Source organism: Corvus kubaryi, unplaced genomic scaffold (assembly GCF_017639235.1).
Source record: "Corvus kubaryi isolate FWS band 111438036 unplaced genomic scaffold, C.kubaryi_AGA036_p1.0 65217, whole genome shotgun sequence".
Classification (NCBI taxonomy): Eukaryota; Metazoa; Chordata; class Aves; order Passeriformes; family Corvidae; genus Corvus; species Corvus kubaryi.
In genome coordinates, this window is record NW_024581848.1 from 1,529 (window position 1) to 11,313 (window position 9,785).

A 9,785-nucleotide genomic window follows, 5' to 3' on the forward strand; every position below is an offset into this window, starting at 1 on the left:
TCACCACCCGTCATTCTCGTTGTTCATTGCACCAACCCAGCTGTTTTATTGCTCTGTTAATCAAGTTCAGCTTTGTTTGGGTTTTAATATGAAGAGAAATGCTTGAATCTGGTTTCTTATATTAAGTTGTGTCTGGCTTAAAATTACCGTGTAACAGGAGGGAAAAAAGGCACTTATTTAAAACCAATGCAGGTATTCGTTTACTATTGGGTTTTCTTACTCTAGTGGTTTTTTAATATGTTTTTCATCAAGAAGATTAGATTTTTAGGCCAGCAGTGAGGTTTTTTACCTTTTTTCTTTACAGTTTTGTAGATTTGTAGTCACAGCATTTGTGCTTATTTAGTTTTCAACTAAAAGGAGCACCTGTAGCGAGTAATGGGAGACTTAATGTACCTCTGAGTTTATAATAAAATGCTCTTTTTTTCATTTGATACTGTTGAAAGACCAAGGACCCGCAGCTGCATCTCTTCCTGAACGACTACACCACGTTTTTCACTGTGACTCAGAGTGGCATCACCCGCTACCTCACCCTGCTGCAGCCCGTGGACAGGGAGGTCCAGCAGCTCTACACCTTCTCCGTGAGTTCCATGCCCTTGGAAAACCCTCCAGGCACTGCTCGGAGCAAGTGGTGGGAAAGGATCAATTCCAGCATCCTTGGAAGTCATAAAATGGCCCAGAAGAAGGAGAGCAGTGAAGGACGAGTGGGTTAAGAGCAGCATTTTAGATGCCCCTACCAGTACCATCCTGGCCTCAGGATTGGCCTCTGCTCCTCATCCCATCCAGGATCTGCGTCCTCCTTTGTATTCCTGGCCTTGCTTTTCTCGTTGCCTTTTTTCCCCTCATCCCTGAAACATGAGCCTTGTCTTGGGCTTTTTGCTTTATTTCTATCCCAAATAAAAAAAAATTAGGTTGACAGCACAGCCAGAAGTGTTAAAGAAAAAAAAAAAGAGGAAAAAAATGCTGAAATGGATTTAATATTCCCTCAGGCTGTGAGTGAACCCCTTAACAGCCCTACAATGATTTGGAAGTGGGCTATGGGCAAACCCAGCCCGTCTGCAGGGGTTCCCAGTCTGTGCCTCCCTATTTTCTGTCCCTTTGCCATTGGAAAGGAGAGCTCAGATCTCCTCTGTGGAATAAGAAGAGCCCCCAGCTCTGTAATTCCCACTTCCAAATGTTGTCCAGGAGGTTTAACAGAGCTCCTGCGTGTGTTGATGCCCAGGTGAGACTCCATGGACTCAACAGCTCCTATCCCAGCCCTGTCCCTGGGAAATTCCAAGTTATTCCCTCTCACTTCTACAATGAAAAGGTTTGGATGGGTTGGCTTTGCTTTTGCCCTGAGTCTTGCACATGCAGGCCCAAGCTCTGCTGAATCCTGATTTTGGGTTGTCAGGCTGTGTTTTCTCCTATTGGAACTGTATTTCTCTTGGAATTGCGTTGAGAACACACCATTAAAACACATTCCTGTCCTGCTTTTTTTGTCTCTCTCAAGATGACAGCTTCTGATGGAGTCCAGGAGAGTGTCCCAGTGACTGTCAGCATCCTGGTGATTGATGCCAATGATAATACCCCAACCTTCTCCAACATTTCCTACAATGTCAAGATCTATACGGATATGAGGCCTGGGGAAGGTGTTATTAAGGTAATTCAGGGCTTTTATTACCTCTGTTAACTCACTTTTGTTAGCAGTACATGGCTTTGTTCATCTAAATTGGAAATGCACTGAAACCAGCTAGAAATGAAGTTTGTGTATCTGTATCCACTTCGTTAATTAAATATCTATTAAAAAATTGTTGAGACTAAATGTCAGGCCTGTCTTATCTGTAGAGCTTGCAGCTCAGCTGCTTCCTCTGAGCTTCCACAAAAACTTCTTATGTTGTCTGTTTGGGCTTCAGCAAGGCCTTTGACACTGTCTCCCACAGCATACTCCTGGAAAAGCTGGCAGCCCACGGCTTGGACAAGAGCACTCTTCTCTGGGTCAGGAACTGGCTGCATGGCCAGGCCCAGAGAGGGGTGGTAAACGGTGCTGCACCCAGTTGGGGGCCAGTCACCGGTGGTGTCCCTCAGGGGTCTGTGCTGGGGCCAGTTCTGTTCAATATTTTACTGATGACATGGATGAGGGTATGGAGTCTACCTTCAGTAAATTTGCAGATGACACCAAGCTGGGGGCATGTGTCGATCTGCTGGAAGGTAGGAGGGCTCTGCAGAGAGACCTGGAACGGTTGGATGGATGGGCAGAGTCCAACAGGATGAAGTTTAACAAGTCCAAGCGCCGAGTCCTGCACTTTGGCCACAACCCCTGCAGTGCTACAGGCTGGGGACAGAGTGGCTGGACAGTGGCCAGGCAGAAAGGGACCTGGGGGTGCTGCTCGACAGCCGACTGAACATGAGCCAGCAGTGTGCCCAGGTGGCCCAGAAGGCCAACAGCACCTGGCCTGGATCAGGAACAGCGTGGCCAGCAGGACCAGGGAAGTCACTCTTCCCCTGTACTCAGCACTGGTGAGGCCACACCTCGAGTGCTGTGTCCATTTCTGGGCCCCTCAGCTCAGGAAGGATGTGGAGATGCCTGAACGCATCCAGAGGAGGGCAAGAGGGCTGGTGAAGGGCGTGGAACACAAGTCCTGTGAGGAGCAACTGAGGGAGCTGGGGTTGTTTAGCCTGGAGAAAAGGAGGCTCAGGGGAGACCTTGTCACTCTCTACAACTGCCTGAAAGGAGGTTGTAGCCAGGTGGGGGTCGGGCTCTTTCTCCAGGCAGCAACTGACAGAACGAGAGGACACAGCCTAAGCTGTGCCAGGGGAAGTTTAGGTTGGATGTCAGGGAAAGGTTTTTTACTGAAAGAGTGATAAAGTTCTGGAATCGTCTGCCTGGGGAGGTGGTGGAGTCACCGTCCCTGGATGTGTCTAAAAAAAGACTGGATGTGGCACTTGGTGCCATGGTTTAGTTGAGGTGGTGTTAGGGCATGGGCATGGGTGTTAGGGCATGCACAGGGTTGGACTCGGTGGTCTTGGAGGTCTCTTCCAACCTGGTGATTCTGGGATTCTGTGATTCTCAGCTGAAAAATCTCAAAAAAAAATATTCTCCTTTATTAGCGGGACTTTGAGATAAAACATTTTAGGAGAAGAGGCAGGAAGTGGAATAGGACATAACCAGGGATGTTTTCCCACTCCAGAAAACCTGCTGGTTTGTACAAGTTTGTTTGTAGAGCAAATGAGCAATGGAAAATGGGTTGAACATGGACCCAAGAGAGAAGCAGTTTCAATTAAATTTTGCCAGCACTGATTTATGTTGTAGTGCAGGACTGGAGGTGAATCCTTGTGGCATTGAAATTAATGGAAAAAGGCTTTTTTGGGGCAATTCTTCCAAGATCTCAGCCCTGCTCTGAGTGCTGCCAATCCAGATGGATGAGAAGACAAGATGCCATTGGTGGCATTCCAGAGTGGTTGAAGGCAGTGGGAATATTGGGAAAATCAATTTAATCTGCTGACCTAAGGATAAAAATGCCATTTTCTGAACCATAATCAGGAATTAATTTGAGGGTAGCAGTGATGAGGAGAGGGCTCAGTGCCCCTCCTGTCCCCTCCTGAGCTGTGCTTGTGCCTTTGCATCTTCAGCTCTTCCTTGGTGTTATTTTGTCCCCTTGTCAATTTGGGCTACAGGTGCTTAAAAACCATCCCATGGGAGAGCCACAGAGGCATTTCCAGCAAGATTTGGGGGAAAGAGAAAAGCTTGAAGCACAATTAAATTCCTTTAAGGCTGTGTGAAAACAAGACTCCAAATCCTGTTGTCCTGAAGGAGCCAGAGAGCGTGAGGCAGAAAATGTTGCTAAATGAGATTTCTTCTGGGTAAAAAGAATGTTTTCTACTCTGAGTTGGCCTTGAGGATGCTCTGAGCTGCCTGAGATGTGTTAATGATTCCTGGGATGAAGCAGAGCAGCTCCTGGGCTTGTCTGAAGCTGCTGAAGTGTTTCTGTGCTCGGAGGGAATGTGCTGCTCTCCAGCTCTCAAACATGTCCTGGTGTTGCAGCTGCTAATGTGTTCCTAGCCTGGAGGCATTCAAAGAGCAGGAGGACACATTTCTTGGGAAAACTGAGCCAGAGCAGGTTATTTGGGAAAGGAATAATGGGGAAATTGGGCCTTTAGCTCACCTCTGCTGAAAAATTAAAATTCTGAGAGTGAGGTTTTCCCAAATCCGTGCTTCTGTCTGCACAGTCAGCATGTGGCTGCTTCCAGGCTTTCTAAGTTTATAATCTGGCCAGAGGGGGAAGGTAGAAAATCCTGGCTGATTTGGGAGAGAGGTTGTTTTTCAACTCATCCCACATTGCCAGATGGTCTGAACTTATCAATGACCTGGCTTAAAAAAAAAAACTAAGGGTCAGGTCATAGGATTTCAGTGGACTGGTGATGACACCAGAAATAAAGAGGGCCCAGCACAGGAGGGACCTGGAGCTGCTGGAAAGAGTCCAGAGGAGGCTCCAGGATGAGCAGAGGGATGGAGCAGCTCTGCTGGGAGGAAAGGCTGGGAGAGCTGGGATTGTTCAGCCTGGAGAGGAGAAGGCTCCAGGGAGAGCTCAGAGCCCCTTGCAGGGCCTGGAGAGGGACTGGGGACAAGGGCTGGAGGGACAGGACACAGGGAATGGCTTCCCAGTGCCAGAGGGCAGGGCTGGATGGGATATTGGGAAGGAATTGTTCCCTGGGGGGTGGGCAGGCCTTGGCACAGGGTGCCCAGAGCAGCTGGGGCTGCCCCTGGATCCCTGGCAGTGTCCAAGGCCAGGCTGGACACTGGGGCTTGGAGCAGCCTGGGACAGTGGGAGGTGCCCCTGCCCATGGCAGAAGATTGGAATTGGATGGGCTTTGAGGTCCTTTCCAACACAAACCATTCCATGATAAGGATTTTGGGCTGCTGCACTGTTCGGGAGGTTGCTCAATCTTTAGACCTAAAATACCCATTTTATTTCTATTTATTTTTACATATATATATATATAAAGACTTTAGGCATATAAAGGCTTTCTAATGACTTTCTCAAAAGCCAAACTGATATTTCTGTCCCATTTTTTGAGCCCTGGCACGGTGATTTTGGGGCCACTCATCTTGTTCTCTGCATGAGGAGCAAACTCACCTTGTACCCTACCCTCCCTCCTGGGGTGGGATCCTTTGGGATCCTCTGCTGGGAGAGGATGCTCAGCTCTTAACAGTTCCCAGAGCAAAAGCAGTTCATAAAACCACTTTGTGTGATCAGAGAAAGCAGCTTAGAAAAAGAGCACTGACCTCAGAGAGTCTGGACAGTCTAATAACCATTTATAACAGTCAGACTGATTTTCAGCCTCTTGGCTTTTATTATCCTTAGGGTCATATTCTTATATTTCTTAGAATTTTTTTTTTCCAGAGTTCAATTGCATGAAAATGTGCAATTAACATGGACAAATAACCCCAGTTTGTGCTTTCTTGCTGCCCCATTTTGTGGGACATTGTTTTGATTTTACTCCTGAAAAAAGCCCCATGACATAATAGTTCTTAAGTTACTTGTGTTTGCTGTCTGGTACACTCTTCTAAAATAAAGGAAATTCAAAATTTCTTAGGTTCTGCTGGAAAATAGCCACAAAGAACAGGCAAATATATTAATTACAAGCAGAATTCAATTTTCCCCCCATTTTTTCCTTTCTGCCTGGATGGTTAGACCAAGGAATCTCCTTTCTTTCCCTGTTACCTTTCAGAGAAGTGAGAAAAACAGGTTTTATTTCAGTTGTCTCCTCTCAGTAGTTGTGAAATTGTCTCAGGCCTTGGTTGAGGAGTGTTAAGTTTCAAAGTCTGTATATTTTGTTACTTTCAGCCGGAGAGTTTCTCATCTGAGTTTTCCTTCTCCTTCCATAGGTATTTTATCGTGCTCCCCAGGAGTTTCTCAATTGAGAAATCTGTCCTTCAAAACAGTTACATAATAGCTGTCACTAAAAAGCTTATTAATAGTAAACCTAGTAAAGTACTTAATTCCATCTTTTTTATGTCATTATATTTTTGCTGCCCCGTTTTCCACTGCTGTGACTCAGATCTCGAAACGAGTCACACATCCATCGGTGGAGTTTGCAGCTGGGGTGCAACAAAATTTCATCTCAATCATTTAAAGCCACTTTTCTTCTTCAGACACTTCTCACTTTTCTGTTCAGGATGCAGGGAGCAGGGAATATTGAGCAGGAACATGAGGGAGCTGGGAAGGGACAGAAGGTGGCAAAAAATATTATTCGCCTAAATCTTGGCCCGTGAGGAGATTTTTTTGTATTTTGTCTTTACAGGAAAACTTGTGGACTGGCCTTAAATGTAATTCATGGAATCATGGAATGGTTTGGGTTGGAAGGGACCTGAAAGCCCATCCAGTGCCAGCCCTGCCATGGGCAGGGACACCTTCCATAGGTTGCTCCATCCTGGCCTTGGACACTGCCAGGGATCCAGGGGCAGCCCCAGCTGCTCTGGGCACCCTGTGCCAGGGCCTGCCCACCCTCCCAGGGAACAATTCCTGCCCAATATCCCATCCATCCCTGCCCTCTGGCACTGGGAAGCCATTCCCTGTGTCCTGGCCCTCCAGCCCTTGCGAACAGTCCCTCTCCATCTTTCCTGTCAGCTCCTTCAGGTCCTGGAAGGTCACAGTGAGGTCACCCTGGAGCTTTTCTTCCACAGGCTGAACAGTCCCAGTTTTGCTCTTCTTACTCATCAAAATAACCTATCTCAATTTATCCCTGTATCTTAATTTCTCACTGATTTCCTGGTGCAGTGGCACGACCCACATTCAGGGGCTCTCTTCCAAGAGCAATTAAATAACTCCCTGACTGAAATGGAGAATAAAATACACTGGGGATCAGTGCCCTGTTCCCCACTGGAACAATTCTGTCTGGCAGCACATGTGCAAGTTAATTTTTAGAGGTCCTGCCCCAGCTTGGCACAAGTTCTTGATTTAAAGCTCTTAAACCTGCATTGTGCCATAGAACAGCAGGCCAGTTTAGAGGGAATCTTAAAATCACGGAATATCTGCAGCTGGAAGGCACCCCCAAGGATCATGGATCCAACTCCTGGCCCCAACAATCCCACCCTGGGCATTCCTGGGAGCATTGTGCAAACACTCCTTGAGCAGCCTTGGGGCTGTGACCTGTTCAGTGCCTGAGCACTCCGGAACCTTTTCCTACATAAATCCTCATAAAAGTCATCTCCAAACCCCACTTCATGTTTTATTTACGTGTTTATTTGCTACTCTTTGCCTTCAGCCTGTCAGGTAATTAATTTCCATCTCCAAAGCAAACCTGATTAGCAGAGAGAGAAAACAAATCTGGGCTGTGTTTGGAGTGCTCAATGTCCCTGCAGACTCAAGGAAAAATAATGGATTGAGACTTGATGAAACGTCTGATGAGGTAATGAAAAAGTATTTTAACCTACTCAGAGATCATTATGTGGGGTTGGCTCAAGTTCGGGAATATCTCCATAACAATCCTGGAATTTGTCCATCACGCTGAATCTGTTGGAGGCTGCTGGGAAGGTTGGTCATCACTTTCCTCTGTCCAGGGCCAGGTGAGCACAAAGGTTGCTGTGAAAAGGTTCCAAGTCAAACATTGAAGCCCAGTTTGTCCAGTTATGAAGTGAGTCTGAGCAGGGTTTATAGCATGACCAAGATGTGTCTTTGTAAGCTTAAGGCCATCCTTCTCCTTTTCCTCCAAAAAACCCCTCCTAAATCTCCTTTTTCCTCCAACTAAACCACTCCTAAATCTCTTTTTCCTCCCAAGAAAACCACTTCTCAATCTCCTTTTTCCCCCAATTAAACCACTTCTAAATCTCCCTTTTCCTCAGAAAACCACTCCTGAATCTCCTTTTCATTCAGAAAGCCACTCCTAAATCTCCTTCTCCTCCCAAGAAACTACTTCTAAATCTCCTCTCCCTTTTCCTCCCAAGAAAACCACTCCTAAATCTCCTTTTCCTCCCAAGAAAACTACATCTAAATCTCCTTTTCCTCCCAAGAAAACCTCTCCTAAATCTCCTTTTTCCCCCAACTAAACCACTTCTAAATCTCCCTTTTCCTCCCAGGAAACCACTTTTTGCTGCAGCAGAATCCACACCTCTTTTGCCAGACTTTCAGGACATTAAGTGTTGATGCAATGGAGCTGATCCTGCTGGATGCAAAGTTTTTTAGGAGACTAAAAGAAAACCATGTTTTGTTCTTCTCCCTGTGTATTTTAGCCTGTGTTTCTCAAATCTTGTTAGCTATGGAGCTCTATCAGGCTGGGACAGCTGGAGATGGGATTCTTGGAATCAAATCTTATGGCAGCAGTTAAACTTTAATTCTGTTTAATCCCAGGTTCGATTCCTGGTTTTGCCCCCAAAATGTTTTTCAAATCACTTATCTTTCCAAGCATTCCATATTTGTAGGTTTAATTAACCTGCTTAATCTCTGTGTAGTCAATTAATTTTCCTTTTTTCATGTTGTCACAGTAAAAACTGGCCTGGTTCCAAGTCCTGTCATTAAATCCTTAGGGCCCCTTATTTAGCATAAAGTCTTTATTTATCTTTTTTGTGTGTGTGTGTGTTACTTTTGAATTTCAGCAGACAAGGTTTTTACAGCTCTGTCACTTGGGTGGATAATTATTCTCTGCAGGGTTAATTAACACACCCGGGTATGTAGAGAAGCTATAGAATGAGTGATTAAATTGCAGTTTTCATAGGTGGGTTTCTTCAGAATTCCAAAAGAAAATACAGAATGAGGTAGGTAAAAAAAACCCAAAAAACCACACAAATATTAATTTGTTTTTTAAATTTCTAAGAGGAGATGACCTCTGTTCCATGATTTTTGGGGCATTTCAAGGATTTATCCCATGTTCATTATACAGTGTGTCCCAAAATGCCATAGGAGATGAATTAAGATTTGTTTTTAAAGCTATGGTGGGCTTAGTTCTTGATTTGGAGAATATTTTTGACTCTCTACATGAAATCTTGTATTTCACAGAGCCTCTGTGCATAAAGGACCACGATTATCTTGGAGAGCAATTAGAACCCTGAGTTTTTCCCTGGAAGTGTCCAAGGCCAGGTTGGATGGGCCTCTGAGCAGCCTGGTCTATGGAAGGTGTCCCTGCCCATGGAACTGGATGAGCTTTAAGGTCCCTTCCAACCCAGACCATTCCAGGGTTCTGTAATTCACATCCTCCCCTTGGGCTGCATTCTTGTTTTGGTGACAAGCTTTGGTTTCTGCTCTTCCACTTCTGCAGCCATCCTTGGGCAAAGGTGGTGTGACAGTTCCTGGTGGTGGTTGGCAGTAGTAGGTGGTGCTTTGGCAGCTTTGGGTGATTGTTTTGGCAGCTTTGGGTGGTGGTTTGGCAGTTTCGGGCAGTGGTTTGGCAGCTTCGGGTGGTCATTTGGCAGTTTTGGGTGGTGGTTTGGCAATTTTGGGTGGTGGTTTGGCAATTTTGGGTGGTGGTTTGGCAGCTTTGGGCAGTGGTTTGGCAGCTTTGGGCAGTGGTCTGGCAGTTTTGGGTGATTGTTTTGGCAGCTTTGGGTGGTGGTCTGGGTGCTGGTTTGGCAGCTTTGGGTGGTAATTTGGCAGCTTTGGCTGGTGGTTTGGCAGCTTTGGGTAGTGCTCCGGGTGCTGATTTGACAGCTTTGGGTGGTTCTCTGGGAGGTTTGGGCGGTGGTTTGGCAGTTTTGGGCGGTGGTTTGGCAATTTTGGGCGGTTTTTTGGCAGCTTTGGGCGGTTATTTGGCAGCTTTGGGTGGTTATTTGGCAGCTTTGGGTGGTTATTTGGCAGTTTTGGGCGGTGGTTTGG

General features: G+C 46.2%; 1 long non-coding RNA gene across 1 annotated transcript; it reads left to right on the plus strand.

Moving 5' to 3' along the window:
- The first annotated feature begins 405 nt into the window (after nucleotides 1–405).
- On the plus strand, nucleotides 406–7,818 carry LOC121673126. The gene is made up of 3 exons (XR_006019140.1): nucleotides 406–578; nucleotides 1,490–1,639; nucleotides 7,246–7,818. It is a non-coding gene; the product is annotated as an uncharacterized LOC121673126 (long non-coding RNA).
- The last annotated feature ends 1,967 nt before the right edge of the window (nucleotides 7,819–9,785 follow it).